We start from the raw sequence: 18,063 nt of genomic DNA, 5'->3' as shown, positions 1-18,063 counted from the left end.
CCTTATTCGATGACAAAGCCTAGATTGACATAAAAAGGTAAAAGTCTGAATTGTCGGAACCTTATCAAGCCATGCATGTTGGTTGAAATGAGACTGTACTCTGGTTTTCTTCCTTTTAGACAGTAGTCGTGTCAACGCGTAACAATTATACTTTTGCACACGTGGGTAAAATATGCAAATATGTATATTTACTCATTTGCTTCCAGATTAAACTTTGTACTTCTAGCTTTGTCATCAAAGATATTATCTGAGAAAAGCGGAACCTTTACTTGCTCGTTTTAGTATAACAAAAGATGTTATAACCACACTTAATTCCATATAAAAATAGCTATTGTTGTTCGAACTGACCAAGCACATGAGCATTAGTCAAGAGTGGTACACAATAGACCAGCAACCAACGTCATGTAGCCTACCTCTAGTAGAAGGACTGGCAGTATTAAATGTTTTACTTTGAACCGTCCGAATTACTATTCAGTTGTGTACTATATATAATGAACAATCTCGTAAGTGCTACATATTATGAGCAATGTCATAAGCGGTACATACAATGAAAAATACAAACCAGTTATCCGTGATCAAGACCGCATCTCTGCACAATACAGCGTCGAAATATATGGGGAGACATGGATCAAACAGACGTGGTTTTTGTTTTACATGATGGCAGGTTTCTGCTTCATTATAGAGTCCTGACTCTCAGAAACTCTATTCCATTTGTATCCAAGGTCGAGTGTTACTCATGCGCTGTCTTATCTGTAAACGTTTGATTTGCTTAACGACACCACTAGAGTACATTGATCTATTAATATTCGGCTATTGCATATCCACTATTTGGTTAATTCAGACTTGATCATCGGCTATTGCATATCAACTATTTGGTTAATTCAGACTTAATCATCAGCTATTGTATATCAACTATTTGGTTAATTCAGACTTAATCATCGGCTATTGCATACACACTATTTGGTAATTCAGACTTAAACATCGGCTATTGCATATACACTATTTGGTAACTCAAAAAGGATACAGTTTTCTATTAGGAGTAAGGAAACGGTTACGTGCATTTTCTCAGAGACAGGACAGGAATAAATCAGGGCCTTTTATATACCAGTCGTGTGGTACTGGTTGGGACAAAAACAAAATTCAGAGAATGGATGCACCTGTGGTGTTAGATCCTTTGGTCCTAGCACCTCATACCAGGTGCGCGCTCTACCGACCGAGCTAGATCCCATCGCCTCTTCTCTGAGAATCTGTATTGTATGTGAGACTATCTTGTGTGTGATGCTATAAAGGGTAGGCGTAGTCTATGTGGCGGCAACTAGGATCTCCTCTCGTTAGTTATATCAAAAAGTGTTTTATCATCCATTAAAGGCTTTTGTCGGAGATATCGCTGACGCTATAATTTGCGATATCTCCTGCGATATTCTTCTTATAATCTTGCTTGGTCAAATTGTAAGCACAAGACATTATTTTGTTACGTCACTGTGTATGTTTCAGCACTAAACCTATCATTAATAAATTCATAAATTTCATATAATATTATGACAGTATTCCCTTGAAGGAAGGAAGTAAGAAAGGAAATGTTTTATTTAACGACGCACTCACTTTTATTTACGGTTATATGGCGTCGGACATATAGTTAAGGACCACATAGATATTGAGGGAGGAAACCCGCTGCCGCCACTTCATAGGCTACCTTTTTCGATTAGCAGCAAGGGACATTTTATATGCATGATCCCATATATAGGATAGCACCTACCACGGCCTTTGGTATACCAGTCGTGGTGCACTGGCTGGAGCGAGAAATAGCCCAATGGGCCCACTGACAGGGATCGATCCCAAACCGACCGCGCATCAATTGAGCGCTTTACCACTGGGCTACGTCTCGCCCCCCTCCCTTGAAGGAGTGGGACGTATCCCGGTGGTAAAGCGCTCGTTTGCTGTGCGGTCGATCTAGGATCGATCCCCGTCGGTGGGCCCAATGGGCTATATCTCGTTCCAGCCAGTGCACCACGACTGGTATATCAAAGACCGTGGTAGGTGCTATCCTGTTTGTGGTATGGTGCATATACAAAATCCCTTGCTACTTATGGAAACATGTTGCTGTTATCCTCTCTTAGACTATACGTCGGCATTAAAACTGTTTTACACCCAATAGCCGAAGATTAACCAATCAATGTGCTCCAGTGGTTTAGTTAAACAAAACAAAAACTTTATATTCCCTAGAAACACCGAGCCGACCAAGATATTACCTGCTCCCGCTAAAAGCAAATAAAATTATTGTATTCATCTGATAAAAACTGGGTTTGTCGTGTCACGTCAAAACTCGGTGGTGGGGTGTGTAGATACCCAGCACCCCTCTCCGCTGAATCCGCACCTTTGACGCAAAGCATTTCAGCACCTTCCGTCTTTCATCTCTAAATGCAGCTAAGCGAATAACACTTGAATTATCTGGATGGTTAAAACGTCTTTTGAGGATGACTGCTGGTTACAGACCAAATATATTGATATCATTTGCTTCACTTGTTGCCTTTTAGCCTATATTATCCATGTCACTGTTTCCTTGGAGGCTAATTTTATAATAATATAAAGTTAAAACTAGAAAAGAAAAAGCTTTGCCAAGTTGTAGTTATTAAGAGATTGATTTACTGATGTTTTTATTTCCAATAAAGTCTAATTGTTTCTTTAAAAAAAAAAAACATTATTTAAATCCTGTATTAAAATAGTTTTTCAGCTACAATGATTTTCCTTGTCCGTATCTGTGGTGATCTAGAAGGACGTTATCTGTGTTTTGGCATAAGATGGAGCGTTTAGCGAAGGTATTTTGTAAGATATTTTCGAATAAAGATGGAACGTATAGCGAAGGTATTTTGTAAGATATTTTCGAATAAAGATGGACCGTTTAGCGAAGGTATTTTGTAAGATATTTTCGAATAAAGATGGAACGTATAGCGAAGGTATTTTGTAAGATATTTTCGAATAATGATGGAGCATTTAGCGAAGGTATTTTGTAAGATATTTTCGAATAAAGATGGAACGTATAGCGAAGGTATTTTGTAAGATAATTTTGAATAAAGATGGAAAGGTTAGCGAAGGTATTTTGTAAGATATTTTCGAATAAAGATGGAGCGTTTAGCGAAGGTATTTTGTAAGATATTTTCGAAACAACATTTGGTTTAGAATAAGCTTTTAGAATTTTGTTTTCGAATAAAGTTTGAAACGTTGTAAGATGCCCCACTAAACCTAATAGTTATGTACATTTTTAATAACTGATGTTTGCTGTTACGTCAGGTTGTATTGGAAACTGATTTCATAGTTTGTAAATAGTTCAGCATTTTAAAAATATTTTGTACTGCAAACTATTTTATACTTATGTACCGTAAGGCATATGAACATAAAGTGAATTAAACTGAACGAAAACAACTTTTAAATTGTTTTGCATCGCTTTTTTACGAACTTTTTTTGTACTCGTTATTGGGAAGTATAGAGTAAAATACATTTAAAACGTCAAAAACATTGTTAACAATTTTATTATAAAGTTAGCCTTTTCAAGAGTATGTATGCGGTTTTTGTTAGTCAGCTAGTATGACGATGTTTAAACATTGTAGTATATGTGTATTTCAATTTGGTATCACCTAGTGTTAATAGTAGTTGAAGTTTTCTTATTTCAAAGTATGCACATTGTCTAGATCGTATTCATACTAGGTAATATACATACAGTATTAAATTAGAATACAAATTAATTACATTTTATGTTCATTACTTAATTTTTCTGTGATTTATTATGTGAAATAACTGACATTTCCTAGATTACCTTGATACTATATTCTTTGGTGTTAAATTAGAATACAAATTATTACTTACTTTTTCAAGTTCATTACTTCATTAATCTGTGACTTATTTTTTGTTTTAATGCATTTTTTAAATATTATATTCATACTAGATAGTATAGTGGTACATTGAAATACAATTTACTTACCAGATCAAAAGTGGGACGACAACTGGAACCTCTTTGATGTCTTGCAAAAGTTCGTCCTCGGGCGTACCACAGACCTAATCACGACTTTATATATCAAAGCGCGCACATGTCAATTCGAGTTCCACCCACCGAATCACAGAGAAAAACTCATGCGCGCACAAGTCCTCTTTCAATTAATATGGAAACCCTAGTAGCGGAATTTCATACATTGGACAACACGAGAGGAAATTGAAGCAAATATGGTAGCCTTGTTAGAGGTCGTACAAATTGGCGTCCTCACAACAAGACCATTTTCATTCGCTGACACCAGTGTACCAACATCAATAGTATGGCGCGCTCACAATACGTGCAACCACTAAACGTATCTTCTGACAATGTTAATTAAATAGTTAATTTTTTGTGTATTTGCAATAAATGTTCTTTCAGTTGGGTTTTAAAATGTCGCTGGGTATTATATTAAATTTTATTTATGTAATGCAATTTGTTTTATTCTGTGCTAAGCTATACTCTGCTCTTCGTTGCTTTAATATGCAACGCTGTGCTGTTTTATGTCATGTTATTTTGTTTCATATTTTTAATTTAAGAGAACTAATGAATAAATAAATAAATGAACGGGCCTGCGGACGGACGGACAAATTAATAACGACACCACAGCACATAATCCAAGTGGCTGTTGGGTGTCAAACACAGATATAAGATGACCAACATTAATACAAAAACATCAACACTTTACAATGTAAACAGCTGTTAGAATGAGTCGCAGCCATGCAAGATACAATGGCGCATATTAACAACATACCAAAACATTTGTCTCCCTCAAATGAAACGTATCTCGTCCAAAAAACTAACGATAATATGCGATAATCTATTAAATCTACACCAACACAATATACAATGCTAAAAGTGTGTATTATAGGTCGTAACACACATGGCGATTACGAATCTATCATTAATATTTTCAAGAATGCATATTTTCGTACAAGACTGATACCAAAATACGGTATGATACGGTCGTGATAGTAGACAGCCATGACGAATTGTTAAAGGGACATTCCCGAGTTTGCTGCAATTTTTAAGATGTTATCGACTAGCAGAGACTTGTTAACGATTGTAATTACATATCAAATATATTTTTCTGTATAAAATATTAGTGGCTGCATATTAAATGCGTTTCTGATCGTTCTAATATTTGTACTAGGTTAAATTTCATTTTATTTCCTAAAATATAATTTTTTCGTACGTACGAAATTATTTGAAGACACAATCCAGTTTGGCCGTCTTACAAATATTAAGACGACCAGAAACACATTTAATACTAGTATACAGACATTGATATTCTAAACAAGAAAATATATTTAATATATAACTTTAATCGTAGAAATATTTTCTTAGTCGGAAACATCTTACAATGGAGCAAACTCAGGAATGTCCCTTTAAGTGTTTTTTTTTTTTAAAACTGTTTACTTGTTTTGTTTGGTGGGTGGGTTTTTTTCAAGTAAAATAAAACATTAAATTTAATTGATGCATCATTTGTCAATATAAGTAAAAGGAGATTTTCAATACAAAATGAAATTCTTAACTGTCACGCCATCCAATGCAGAATGTATTTTAAAGTACCAAATTGCTAAACGTTTTTGTCTTAGTATAATCGTCGGTGGACCTATTGGGCTATTTCTCGTTCCAGCCAGTGCTCCACAACTGGTATATCAAAGGGTCCTTAACCATAATATGTCTGACGCCATATAACCGTAATTAAATGTGTTGAGTGCGTCGTTAAATAAAACATTTCCTTCCTTCTTCTTAGTATAATAGTACTTAGTTTTTCAATTTCATTTAAATATGATCCTCTTGTGAAGCTGGAATCAAATAAATAAACACAACACAGAGACAATAACCATAGACCACGGCTTGTGTCCAAATCGTTATTGTGTATATAAACTAACAAATCATATCGCAAACCTCTCACACGCGATCTCTGATTTGTAACACACGATTCATTAATATACAAAAATCGATGTCATTGTGACGATAGCAGCAATAATCGGAATAATGTATTGGCTGATCCTTTCTACAAAATGCCGTGTAATTAATTATAGTACATGTAATTAGTTCAGTATTATTAGTACATGTAATTAGTTCAGTAGGGATTTTCTTTTATAGAGGTGTGTGCTCTGCAACCGGATTCATTGGAGACCAGTTAAACTAGTATTAGAAATATATATATGGAGGGTAACATATATGACTAACACTGCTACACGCAACACTTCAGTCAACATATACACCTTGGATATAAATATTGTCATCTCCTAAGGTAAATAACAACCAAATTGGGGTATAAACAGCTAGTTTACAACTTAACGGGATGCGCCCTTGACTGCGCTAGTTAGAACAAACATTATCACCCTACTGTCGGTAAGACCGCGCACGTTTCAAGCACAATAGTAGTTGGCACACTGACACTAGTTCCAATTAAATGACAGGACTTTATTGGCCAGATGAAGCAGCACTTTATGACAACATGCGCTGGATGGCAGGACTGGCGGTATTAATAGTGCTGTTAAATGTTAAGAACCCTTCGTATCTTGAGCCGGTGAGGTGTTACTTGGTAGACATATACATTATATATTACTTCAGAGCCCTGTTTTGCGAAGCGATCACAGCGCTAAAATTACCATATAGGTAGTACTAAACCAAATAACTTCCGGCTGGGTCAAAGTTCGACATGTCCCCAACTCTATCCAAGTCCTGTGATTGGTGATAAATGTGAATGTGTTGGTTGTAAAAAAACATAGTTTCATCTGGGCAAACATTTATGCAATTTTATTTCATTTAGTACCACTGTGTCAAGTAGCCTTGTGCTTGAAACATGTATGGGGTACCTGTTAAAAAAAGTACTCGAATTTTGTACGGAACTAGGGTAGTCATAGACGCTATCCGTTATCTCGGAAATGAGCAGCTTGACCCCCAATTGTTTCTGACTCACTTTAGGGATGAGGGGTTGTAGTTTTAGCCACATATGTTACTGTTGTTGTCTATCGGATTTGATTCGGTAGTATACACCCTATAGTGTCTGACCCTAGTTTCAACCCCTAAATGTGGTTAATCAAAACCTCTGAATAACAAACCCGTTGTCCGCTATCAAGACCCTATCTCTGCACAATGCAGAGTTGAATGGGCAGTTGGCAAAATAATGGTTAATTTAATCAAAACTCTAGCTAGTGCCGCGTCTATAGGAGGACAGCCTCTATCACAGCACATCTTGATAAAGTTACAATAGAGTAAAACTCTATCTAGTGCCTCGTCTATAGGAGGACAGCCTCTAACACAGCACATCTTGATAAAGTTACAATAGAGTAAAACTCTATCTAGTGCCTCGTCTATAGGAGGACAGCCTCTAACACAGCACATCTTGATAAAGTTACAATAGAGTAAAACTCTATCTAGTGCCTCGTCTATAGGAGGACAGCCTCTATCACAGCACATCTTGATAAAGTTACAATAGAGTAAAACTCTATCTAGTGCCTCGTCTATAGGAGGACAGCCTCTAACACAGCACATCTTGATAAAGTTACAATAGAGTAAAACTCTATCTAGTGCCTCGTCTATAGGAGGACAGCCTCTAACACAGCACATCTTGATAAAGTTACAATAGAGTAAAACTCTATCTAGTGCCTCGTCTATAGGAGGACAGCCTCTAACACAGCACATCTTGATAAAGTTACAATAGAGTAAAACTCTATCTAGTGCCTCGTCTATAGGAGGACAGCCTCTAACACAGCACATCTTGATAAAGTTACAATACAGTAAAACTCTATCTAGTGCCTCGTCTATAGGAGGACAGCCTCTATCACAGCACATCTTGATAAAGTTACAATAGAGTAAAACTCTATCTAGTGCCTCGTCTATAGGAGGACAGCCTCTAACACAGCACATCTTGATAAAGTTACAATAGAGTAAAACTCTATCTAGTGCCTCGTCTATAGGAGGACAGCCTCTAACACAGCACATCTTGATAAAGTTACAATAGAGTAAAACTCTATCTAGTGCCTCGTCTATAGGAGGACAGCCTCTATCACAGCACATCTTGATAAAGTTACAATAGAGTAAAACTCTATCTAGTGCCTCGTCTATAGGAGGACAGCCTCTAACACAGCACATCTTGATAAAGTTACAATAGAGTAAAACTCTATCTAGTGCCTCGTCTATAGGAGGACAGCCTCTAACACAGCACATCTTGATAAAGTTACAATAGAGTAAAACTCTATCTAGTGCCTCGTCTATAGGAGGACAGCCTCTAACACAGCACATCTTGATAAAGTTACAATAGAGTAAAACTCTATATAGTGCCTCGTCTATAGGAGGACAGCCTCTAACACAGCACATCTTGATAAAGTTACAATAGAGTAAAACTCTATCTAGTGCCTCGTCTATAGGAGGACAGCCTCTAACACAGCACATCTTGATAAAGTTACAATAGAGTAAAACTCTATCTAGTGCCTCGTCTATAGGAGGACAGCCTCTAACACAGCACATCTTGATAAAGTTACAATAGAGTAAAACTCTAGATAGTGCCTCGTCTATAGGAGGATAGCCTCTAACACAGCACATCTTGATAAAGTTACAATAGAGTAAAACTCTATCTAGTGCCTCGTCTATAGGAGGACAGCCTCTAACACAGCACATCTTGATAAAGTTACAATAGAGTAAAACTCTATCTAGTGCCTCGTCTATAGGAGGACAGCCTCTAACACAGCACATCTTGATAAAGTTACAATAGAGTAAAACTCTATCTAGTGCCTCGTCTATAGGAGGACAGCCTCTAACACAGCACATCTTGATAAAGTTACAATAGAGTAAAACTCTATATAGTGCCTCGTCTATAGGAGGACAGCCTCTAACACAGCACATCTTGATAAAGTTACAATAGAGTAAAACTCTATCTAGTGCCTCGTCTATAGGAGGACAGCCTCTAACACAGCACATCTTGATAAAGTTACAATAGAGTAAAACTCTATATAGTGCCTCGTCTATAGGAGGACAGCCTCTAACACAGCACATCTTGATAAAGTTACAATAGAGTAAAACTCTATATAGTGCCTCGTCTATAGGAGGATAGCCTCTAACACAGCACATCTTGATAAAGTTACAATAGAGTAAAACTCTAGATAGTGCCTCGTCTATAGGAGGACAGCCTCTAACACAGCACATCTTGATAAAGTTACAATAGAGTAAAACTCTATCTAGTGCCTCGTCTATAGGAGGACAGCCTCTAACACAGCACATCTTGATAAAGTTACAATGGAGTAAAACTCTATCTAGTGCCTCGTCTATAGGAGGACAGCCTCTAACACAGCACATCTTGATAAAGTTACAATAGAGTAAAACTCTATATAGTGCCTCGTCTATAGGAGGACAGCCTCTAACACAGCACATCTTGATAAAGTTACAATAGAGTAAAACTCTATCTAGTGCCTCGTCTATAGGAGGATAGCCTCTAACACAGCACATCTTGATAAAGTTACAATAGAGTAAAACTCTAGATAGTGCCTCGTCTATAGGAGGACAGCCTCTAACACAGCACATCTTGATAAAGTTACAATAGAGTAAAACTCTATCTAGTGCCTCGTCTATAGGAGGATAGCCTCTAACACAGCACATCTTGATAAAGTTACAATAGAGTAAAACTCTATCTAGTGCCTCGTCTATAGGAGGACAGCCTCTAACACAGCACATCTTGATAAAGTTACAATAGAGTAAAACTCTAGATAGTGCCTCGTCTATAGGAGGATAGCCTCTAACACAGCACATCTTGATAAAGTTACAATAGAGTAAAACTCTATCTAGTGCCTCGTCTATAGGAGGATAGCCTCTAACACAGCACATCTTGATAAAGTTACAATAGAGTAAAACTCTAGATAGTGCCTCGTCTATAGGAGGACAGCCTCTAACACAGCACATCTTGATAAAGTTACAATAGAGTAAAACTCTATCTAGTGCCTCGTCTATAGGAGGACAGCCTCTAACACAGCACATCTTGATAAAGTTACAATAGAGTAAAACTCTATCTAGTGCCTCGTCTATAGGAGGACAGCCTCTAACACAGCACATCTTGATAAAGTTACAATAGAGTAAAACTCTATATAGTGCCTCGTCTATAGGAGGACAGCCTCTAACACAGCACATCTTGATAAAGTTACAATAGAGTAAAACTCTATCTAGTGCCTCGTCTATAGGAGGACAGCCTCTAACACAGCACATCTTGATAAAGTTACAATAGAGTAAAACTCTATCTAGTGCCTCGTCTATAGGAGGACAGCCTCTAACACAGCACATCTTGATAAAGTTACAATAGAGTAAAACTCTAGATAGTGCCTCGTCTATAGGAGGACAGCCTCTAACACAGCACATCTTGATAAAGTTACAATAGAGTAAAACTCTATCTAGTGCAATAGAGTAAAACTCTATCTAGTGCCTCGTCTATAGGAGGACAGCCTCTAACACAGCACATCTTGATAAAGTTACAATAGAGTAAAACTCTATCTAGTGCCTCGTCTATAGGAGGACAGCCTCTAACACAGCACATCTTGATAAAGTTACAATAGAGTAAAACTCTATCTAGTGCCTCGTCTATAGGAGGACAGCCTCTAACACAGCACATCTTGATAAAGTTACAATAGAGTAAAACTCTATCTAGTGCCTCGTCTATAGGAGGACAGCCTCTAACACAGCACATCTTGATAAAGTTACAATAGAGTAAAACTCTATCTAGTGCCTCGTCTATAGGAGGACAGCCTCTAACACAGCACATCTTGATAAAGTTACAATAGAGTAAAACTCTATCTAGTGCCTCGTCTATAGGAGGACAGCCTCTAACACAGCACATCTTGATAAAGTTACAATAGAGTAAAACTCTATCTAGTGCCTCGTCTATAGGAGGACAGCCTCTAACACAGCACATCTTGATAAAGTTACAATAGAGTAAAACTCTATCTAGTGCCTCGTCTATAGGAGGACAGCCTCTAACACAGCACATCTTGATAAAGTTACAATAGAGTAAAACTCTATCTAGTGCCTCGTCTATAGGAGGACAGCCTCTAACACAGCACATCTTGATAAAGTTACAATAGAGTAAAACTCTATCTAGTGCCTCGTCTATAGGAGGACAGCCTCTAACACAGCACATCAGTAAAACTCTATCTAGTGCCTCGTCTATAGGAGGACAGCCTCTAACACAGCACATCTTGATAAAGTTACAATAGAGTAAAACTCTATCTAGTGCCTCGTCTATAGGAGGACAGCCTCTAACACAGCACATCTTGATAAAGTTGCAATAGAGTAAAACTCTATCTAGTGCCTCGTCTATAGGAGGACAGCCTCTAACACAGCACATCTTGATAAAGTTACAATAGAGTAAAACTCTATCTAGTGCCTCGTCTATAGGAGGACAGCCTCTAACACAGCACATCTTGATAAAGTTACAATAGAGTAAAACTCTATCTAGTGCCTCGTCTATAGGAGGACAGCCTCTAACACAGCACATCTTGATAAAGTTGCAATAGAGTAAAACTCTATCTAGTGCCTCGTCTATAGGAGGACAGCCTCTAACACAGCACATCTTGATAAAGTTACAATAGAGTAAAACTCTATCTAGTGCCTCGTCTATAGGAGGACAGCCTCTAACACAGCACATCTTGATAAAGTTACAATAGAGTAAAACTCTATCTAGTGCCTCGTCTATAGGAGGACAGCCTCTAACACAGCACATCTTGATAAAGTTACAATAGAGTAAAACTCTATCTAGTGCCTCGTCTATAGGAGGACAGCCTCTAACACAGCACATCTTGATAAAGTTACAATAGAGTAAAACTCTATCTAGTGCCTCGTCTATAGGAGGACAGCCTCTAACACAGCACATCTTGATAAAGTTACAATAGAGTAAAACTCTATCTAGTGCCTCGTCTATAGGAGGACAGCCTCTAACACAGCACATCTTGATAAAGTTACAATAGAGTAAAACTCTATCTAGTTACAATGGAGTAAAACTCTATCTGCCTCGTCTATAGGAGGACAGCCTCTAACACAGCACATCTTGATAAAGTTACAATAGAGTAAAACTCTATCTAGTGCCTCGTCTATAGGAGGACAGCCTCTAACACAGCACATCTTGATAAAGTTACAATAGAGTAAAACTCTATCTAGTGCCTCGTCTATAGGAGGACAGCCTCTAACACAGCACATCTTGATAAAGTTACAATGGAGTAAAACTCTATCTAGTGCCTCGTCTATAGGAGGACAGCCTCTAACACAGCACATCTTGATAAAGTTACAATAGAGTAAAACTCTATCTAGTGCCTCGTCTATAGGAGGACAGCCTCTAACACAGCACATCTTGATAAAGTTACAATAGAGTAAAACTCTATCTAGTGCCTCGTCTATAGGAGGACAGCCTCTAACACAGCACATCTTGATAAAGTTACAATAGAGTAAAACTCTATCTAGTGCCTCGTCTATAGGAGGACAGCCTCTAACACAGCACATCTTGATAAAGTTACAATAGAGTAAAACTCTATCTAGTGCCTCGTCTATAGGAGGACAGCCTCTAACACAGCACATCTTGATAAAGTTACAATAGAGTAAAACTCTATCTAGTGCCTCGTCTATAGGAGGACAGCCTCTAACACAGCACATCTTGATAAAGTTACAATGGAGTAAAACTCTATCTAGTGCCTCGTCTATAGGAGGACAGCCTCTAACACAGCACATCTTGATAAAGTTACAATAGAGTAAAACTCTATCTAGTGCCTCGTCTATAGGAGGACAGCCTCTAACACAGCACATCTTGATAAAGTTACAATAGAGTAAAACTCTATCTAGTGCCTCGTCTATAGGAGGACAGCCTCTAACACAGCACATCTTGATAAAGTTACAATAGAGTAAAACTCTATCTAGTGCCTCGTCTATAGGAGGATAGCCTCTAACACAGCACATCTTGATGAAGTTACAATAGAGTAAAACTCTATCTAGTGCCTCGTCTATAGGAGGACAGCCTCTAACACAGCACATCTTGATGAAGTTACAATAGAGTAAAACTCTATCTAGTGTCTCGTCTATAGGAGGACAGCCTCTAACACAGCACATCTTGATAAAGTTACAATGGAGTAAAACTCTATCTAGTGCCTCGTCTATAGGAGGACAGCCTCTATCACAGCACATCTTGATAAAGTTACAATAGAGTAAAACTCTATCTAGTGCCTCGTCTATAGGAGGACAGCCTCTATCACAGCACATCTTGATAAAGTTACAATAGAGTAAAACTCTAGATAGTGCCTCGTCTATAGGAGGACAACCTCTAACACAGCACATCTTGATAAAGTTACAATAGAGTAAAACTCTAGATAGTGCCTCGTCTATAGGAGGACAGCCTCTATCACAGCACATCTTGATAAAGTTACAATAGAGTAAAACTCTATCTAGTGCCTCGTCTATAGGAGGACAACCTCTAACACAGCACATCTTGATAAAGTTACAATAGAGTAAAACTCTAGATAGTGCCTCGTCTATAGGAGGACAGCCTCTATCACAGCACATCTTGATAAAGTTACAATAGAGTAAAACTCTATCTAGTGCCTCGTCTATAGGAGGACAACCTCTAACACAGCACATCTTGATAAAGTTACAATAGAGTAAAACTCTATCTAGTGCCTCGTCTATAGGAGGACAACCTCTAACACAGCACATCTTGATAAAGTTACAATAGAGTAAAACTCTATCTAGTGCCTCGTCTATAGGAGGACAACCTCTAACACAGCACATCTTGATAAAGTTACAATAGAGTAAAACTCTATCTAGTGCCTCGTCTATAGGAGGACAGCCTCTAACACAGCACATCTTGATAAAGTTACAATAGAGTAAAACTCTAGCTAGTGCCTCGTCTATAGGAGGACAGCCTCTATCACAGCACATCTTGATAAAGTTGCAACAGAGTAAAACGAGTGTGCGAAGTGGAAACGGGGAAATGTCCTACACAATTCACCTAGGCTCATCTCTGTTCTAATACGGTTCTAATAGTGACCACTATGTCGTAATGTTTAAGAACTAGGGTATGTCACTTTAAGTGTCTAACTACCTTATACATTTAGGTGAATTTAGCGCTAAAAGTGCTTCGTAAAACCACTGTGCATATCTTATAGCACATAACTAATCCATGGGACCGACACCAAGTTTCAAATTTATTTATTGCCTTAAGTTTTACAACTCATTAGCATACATAATACATACATGTCTACATACAATATGTATAATATAATGGCCGGGAGTTATTTTTACATAGTATGGTAAATGTGAAAACATATATAATACAAATATAACTATACAATATAATACTAGATTAAATCAAGTTATTTATTAAACTGTTTGTCCGAATTAAATATGTCCCACGGTTATTGAGCTCTTTAATATGTTCAGTAGTTTGTAGTTGAATTAACTTAAAAACACTAGGTCGTCTGTAATAATACGCTTTGATAATGTTTTGTCTTAGATTATTATATCGGATATTGCTACTAGCGTAGTAACAAATATTGCTATTATTATTATTATTATTATTATTATTATTATTATGAATGACTTACTTCTGGTGTTCACGTTCAATCATACAAATTCGTATAACTTAAATATTATAGAACATATTTTACATAATAACGGATGTATTCCACAAAATATTTAAATGCCGACTGTATGGCGAATTGTGGCGGTGTACGGTGGATTATTATATCAGTTAATTTGGTTTTCATAATTTTATTTAAACTTATTGAGTTTGAATCGCATTATTTTTGTGTCTATTAAAATTAACATTGTTTTGTGAACACTTTAAAACAATTAACGAATTAATCAATGAAGAAAAATAAATTTAAAAATATTTTCGTTTCTTTTGTTGTTCAATAGATTGAAAATTAAATTTGTAAAACGAATACAATTAATAACATTAAAGGAAAAATAACAGGAAAGAATAGCCAACAAAGGTAAAGGAAAGTAAATAATGATTTAACCGTATTTATTATGTGGGGTTTTTTCCTACTCCGAAGGTCCTACGTTGGTAATTGATAAATAATAAACGAATTTAAGTTAGCACCAGTAAATGTAATTCTCTTTACTATTAAAAGAGACTCAGTTTGTAATGTTTCAGCTCCTGCTACCTAAACAGACTAAAGTGGAACTGTTCGGACTGCATACATTATTATCCATTATCAGATTGGTTTTCACACTGAAATAAGACATGTCCATTACCGCTCTGTATTGGATTCCAAAATTTAATAAGAATCCATAGGACGAAGATGATCTGTCATCTATGTATTGTCAGAACGCTTTAATCACACGGATTATATATCAATGACTAGGTTTTTAGCATTATTTTTCTCAACGTGCCATTTCTGACAATTGTAATGAATAGAGTGTATATATCAATATATATATATATATGTAATGAACAGAGTGCAAAGATATGCCAATAAAGATATAGACATAATATAGTCTGCGAATTAGGTCAACTTAGACAAGACATTTCTAAACTGCTAGACATCCTCAATATCAGGGCACGGCGTAGCCCAGTTGTAAAGCGTTCGTCAGATGCGCGGTTGGGGAAGGATCGATCTCCGTCGGTTGGCCAGTTGAGCTATTTCTCGTTTCAACCAGTATCGTGGTAGAGCACTAGTCTGGGATGTTTCGTCATAGGATCGAACCTCAACGGTGTACACCCTTTAAATAACATGTTAAACGTTTGTTTTATTTAACGTTTGTTTTGTTTACCGACACCACTAGAGCATATTGATTTATTAATAATCGGTTACTGGATGTAAAATAGTTGGTAATTTTGATACGTCGTGTTAGATAGGAAACCCGCTACCTTTTTTCCATTAGTAGCAATGGATCTTGTATATGTACCATCCCACAGACAGGATAGCACATACTACGGTCTTTGATATACTAGTCGTGATGTACTGGCTGGAACGAGAAATAACCCATTGGTCTTGTGGATAAGTGGCTAGACAATCAAGCTGACAACAGTGGTTCAAATCCCGTCAAAGCTGGCTCACACATTCATTCATCTTTCTCATCTATCACCCTCTGCCTGTCATTCTCATTATCTTAATATAAAAAAATAAAATAAAACTTTTACAACGATTACAATCTGTTTCGACCCTTTCTGTCAGTTTCCTCCAACTCTGTCTTCTGAGCTGTCCACACCATCGCCTATCTGTCTCAACTTCCTCCACGGGTGCAATTTCTGTGTACTTCCTCGCACACTCCTGTCATCTTCGTCCTCTGCCGCTAATAAAGCTGGTCTGACCCACGACACTAACTAACGACCGCAGGTAGTATGAGAGCATAGTAGGTAGTTACAAGTGCCTCTTAACATGAAGAAAACGCTTTATTTAACGACGCACTCAACACATTTTATTTACGGTTATATGGCGTCAGGCATATTGTTAAGGACCACACAGATATATAGAGAGGAAACCTGCTGTCGCCACTGCATGGGCTACTCTTTTCGATTAGCAGCAAGAGATCTTTTATATGCACCATTCCACAGACAGGATAATACATACCACGCCTTTATTTATACCAGTTGTGGAGCACTGGCTGGAACGAGAAATAGCCCAATGGGCCACCGACAGGAATCGATCCTAAACCGACCGCGCATCAAGCGAGCGCTTTACAACTGGGCTACATCCCGCCCCTGCCTCTTAACACTGCCCGAAGTAACTACTGAACACTGCCCGAAGTAACTACTGAACAATGCCCGAAGTAACTACTGAACAATGCCCGAAGTAACTACTGAACAATGCCCGAAGTAACTACTGAACACTGCCCGAAGTAACTACTGAACAATGCCCGAAGTAACTACTGAACACTGCCCGAAGTAACTACTGAACAATGCCCGAAGTAACTACTGAACACTGCCCGAAGTAACTACTGAACACTGCCCGAAGTGGTCAGACTAAACCCACGGCTAAAAGCTGATGGAGAATGACAGGTGTGTGACACGCATAGCCACAAGAGACAAGCACAGGTTGCGGTTGGAGAGACAAGGACTGGGATGTGGACGTGGACAGCGAAAGAAGTTGAAAGATAGGAGTTGCCAGATCGGGAAGAAATGAGACGGAATTCAAAGGAGTAAAAGGAAAGGGGGCAGTGGGATTAGAATTGTTTTATTTTTTAAAATCGTTTATTCGTTGTCAAACAGTTGGTATTTTTGACATATCATTTTAGATAGGAAACCCGCTACCTTTTTCCTTTAGTAGCAAGGGATCTTTTATATGTACCATACCACAGACATGATAGCACATACCACGGCCTTTGATATACTAGTCGTGGTGCACTGGCTGGAACGAGAAATAGTCTATTGAGCCCACCGACCAGGATCGAACTCGGACAGACCGCGCATCAAGCAAGTGTTTTACCACTGAGCTACATCTCGACCCCTAAATAACATGTAAACTAGAAATGTTGTGAGAGGCTACGGCCAACTAATTCTACTTTCCACCAGTTACGCACCCAAAACAAAACGTTCTATTGTAATTCTGAAAATTCGTCTATTAAAAGCCGAGGCAATATGTGTAAGATACAGACACTGTCACAGATGTACATGTTCAAGGATGACGAGTAATAATATTATTAATTATTTACACCGCTTCCTGGACTCAAACGCCTCTGACGTCTTTGATAAATCAAACATGACTGCGATATGCCGCGATTGCTGTAGAGCATTTATAGGGAATTTGTCGACGTGGCGATCGCTGTAGGAAGGTAGATTTGCTTGGGCTGTTCCTGAAGAAATCAACTCAAGTGCTTTTAAAAGGACTTTCCTGAGATTGCTGCAATCGTTAAAATGTTGTTGACTAACAGAAATTTCGTAGAGGGACATTCCTAAGTTTGCTGCGATGTTTAAAGGGACATTCCCGAGTTTGCTGCAAATTTTAAGATGTTATCGACTAACAGAGACTTTTTAACGATTGTAATTACATATCTAATATATTTTTTTCTGCATAAAATATTAGTGGCTGCATATTAAATGCGTTTCTGATCGTTCT

The 18,063-nt window shown here is 37.7% G+C and overlaps 1 protein-coding gene across 1 annotated transcript in view; it reads right to left on the bottom strand.

Annotated features, from left to right (window-relative positions):
- The window catches only part of LOC121380698 (cerebrin prohormone-like), a 32,232-nt gene that overhangs the window by 13,378 nt on the left and 791 nt on the right, over positions 1-18,063 (bottom strand). The gene's annotated exons all lie outside the window — the stretch shown is intronic.

The sequence above is a fragment of the Gigantopelta aegis genome, chromosome 9, assembly GCF_016097555.1.
Source record: "Gigantopelta aegis isolate Gae_Host chromosome 9, Gae_host_genome, whole genome shotgun sequence".
In the NCBI taxonomy this organism is placed as follows: domain Eukaryota; kingdom Metazoa; phylum Mollusca; class Gastropoda; order Neomphalida; family Peltospiridae; genus Gigantopelta; species Gigantopelta aegis.
This window is presented reverse-complemented; position numbering and strand designations above follow the sequence as displayed.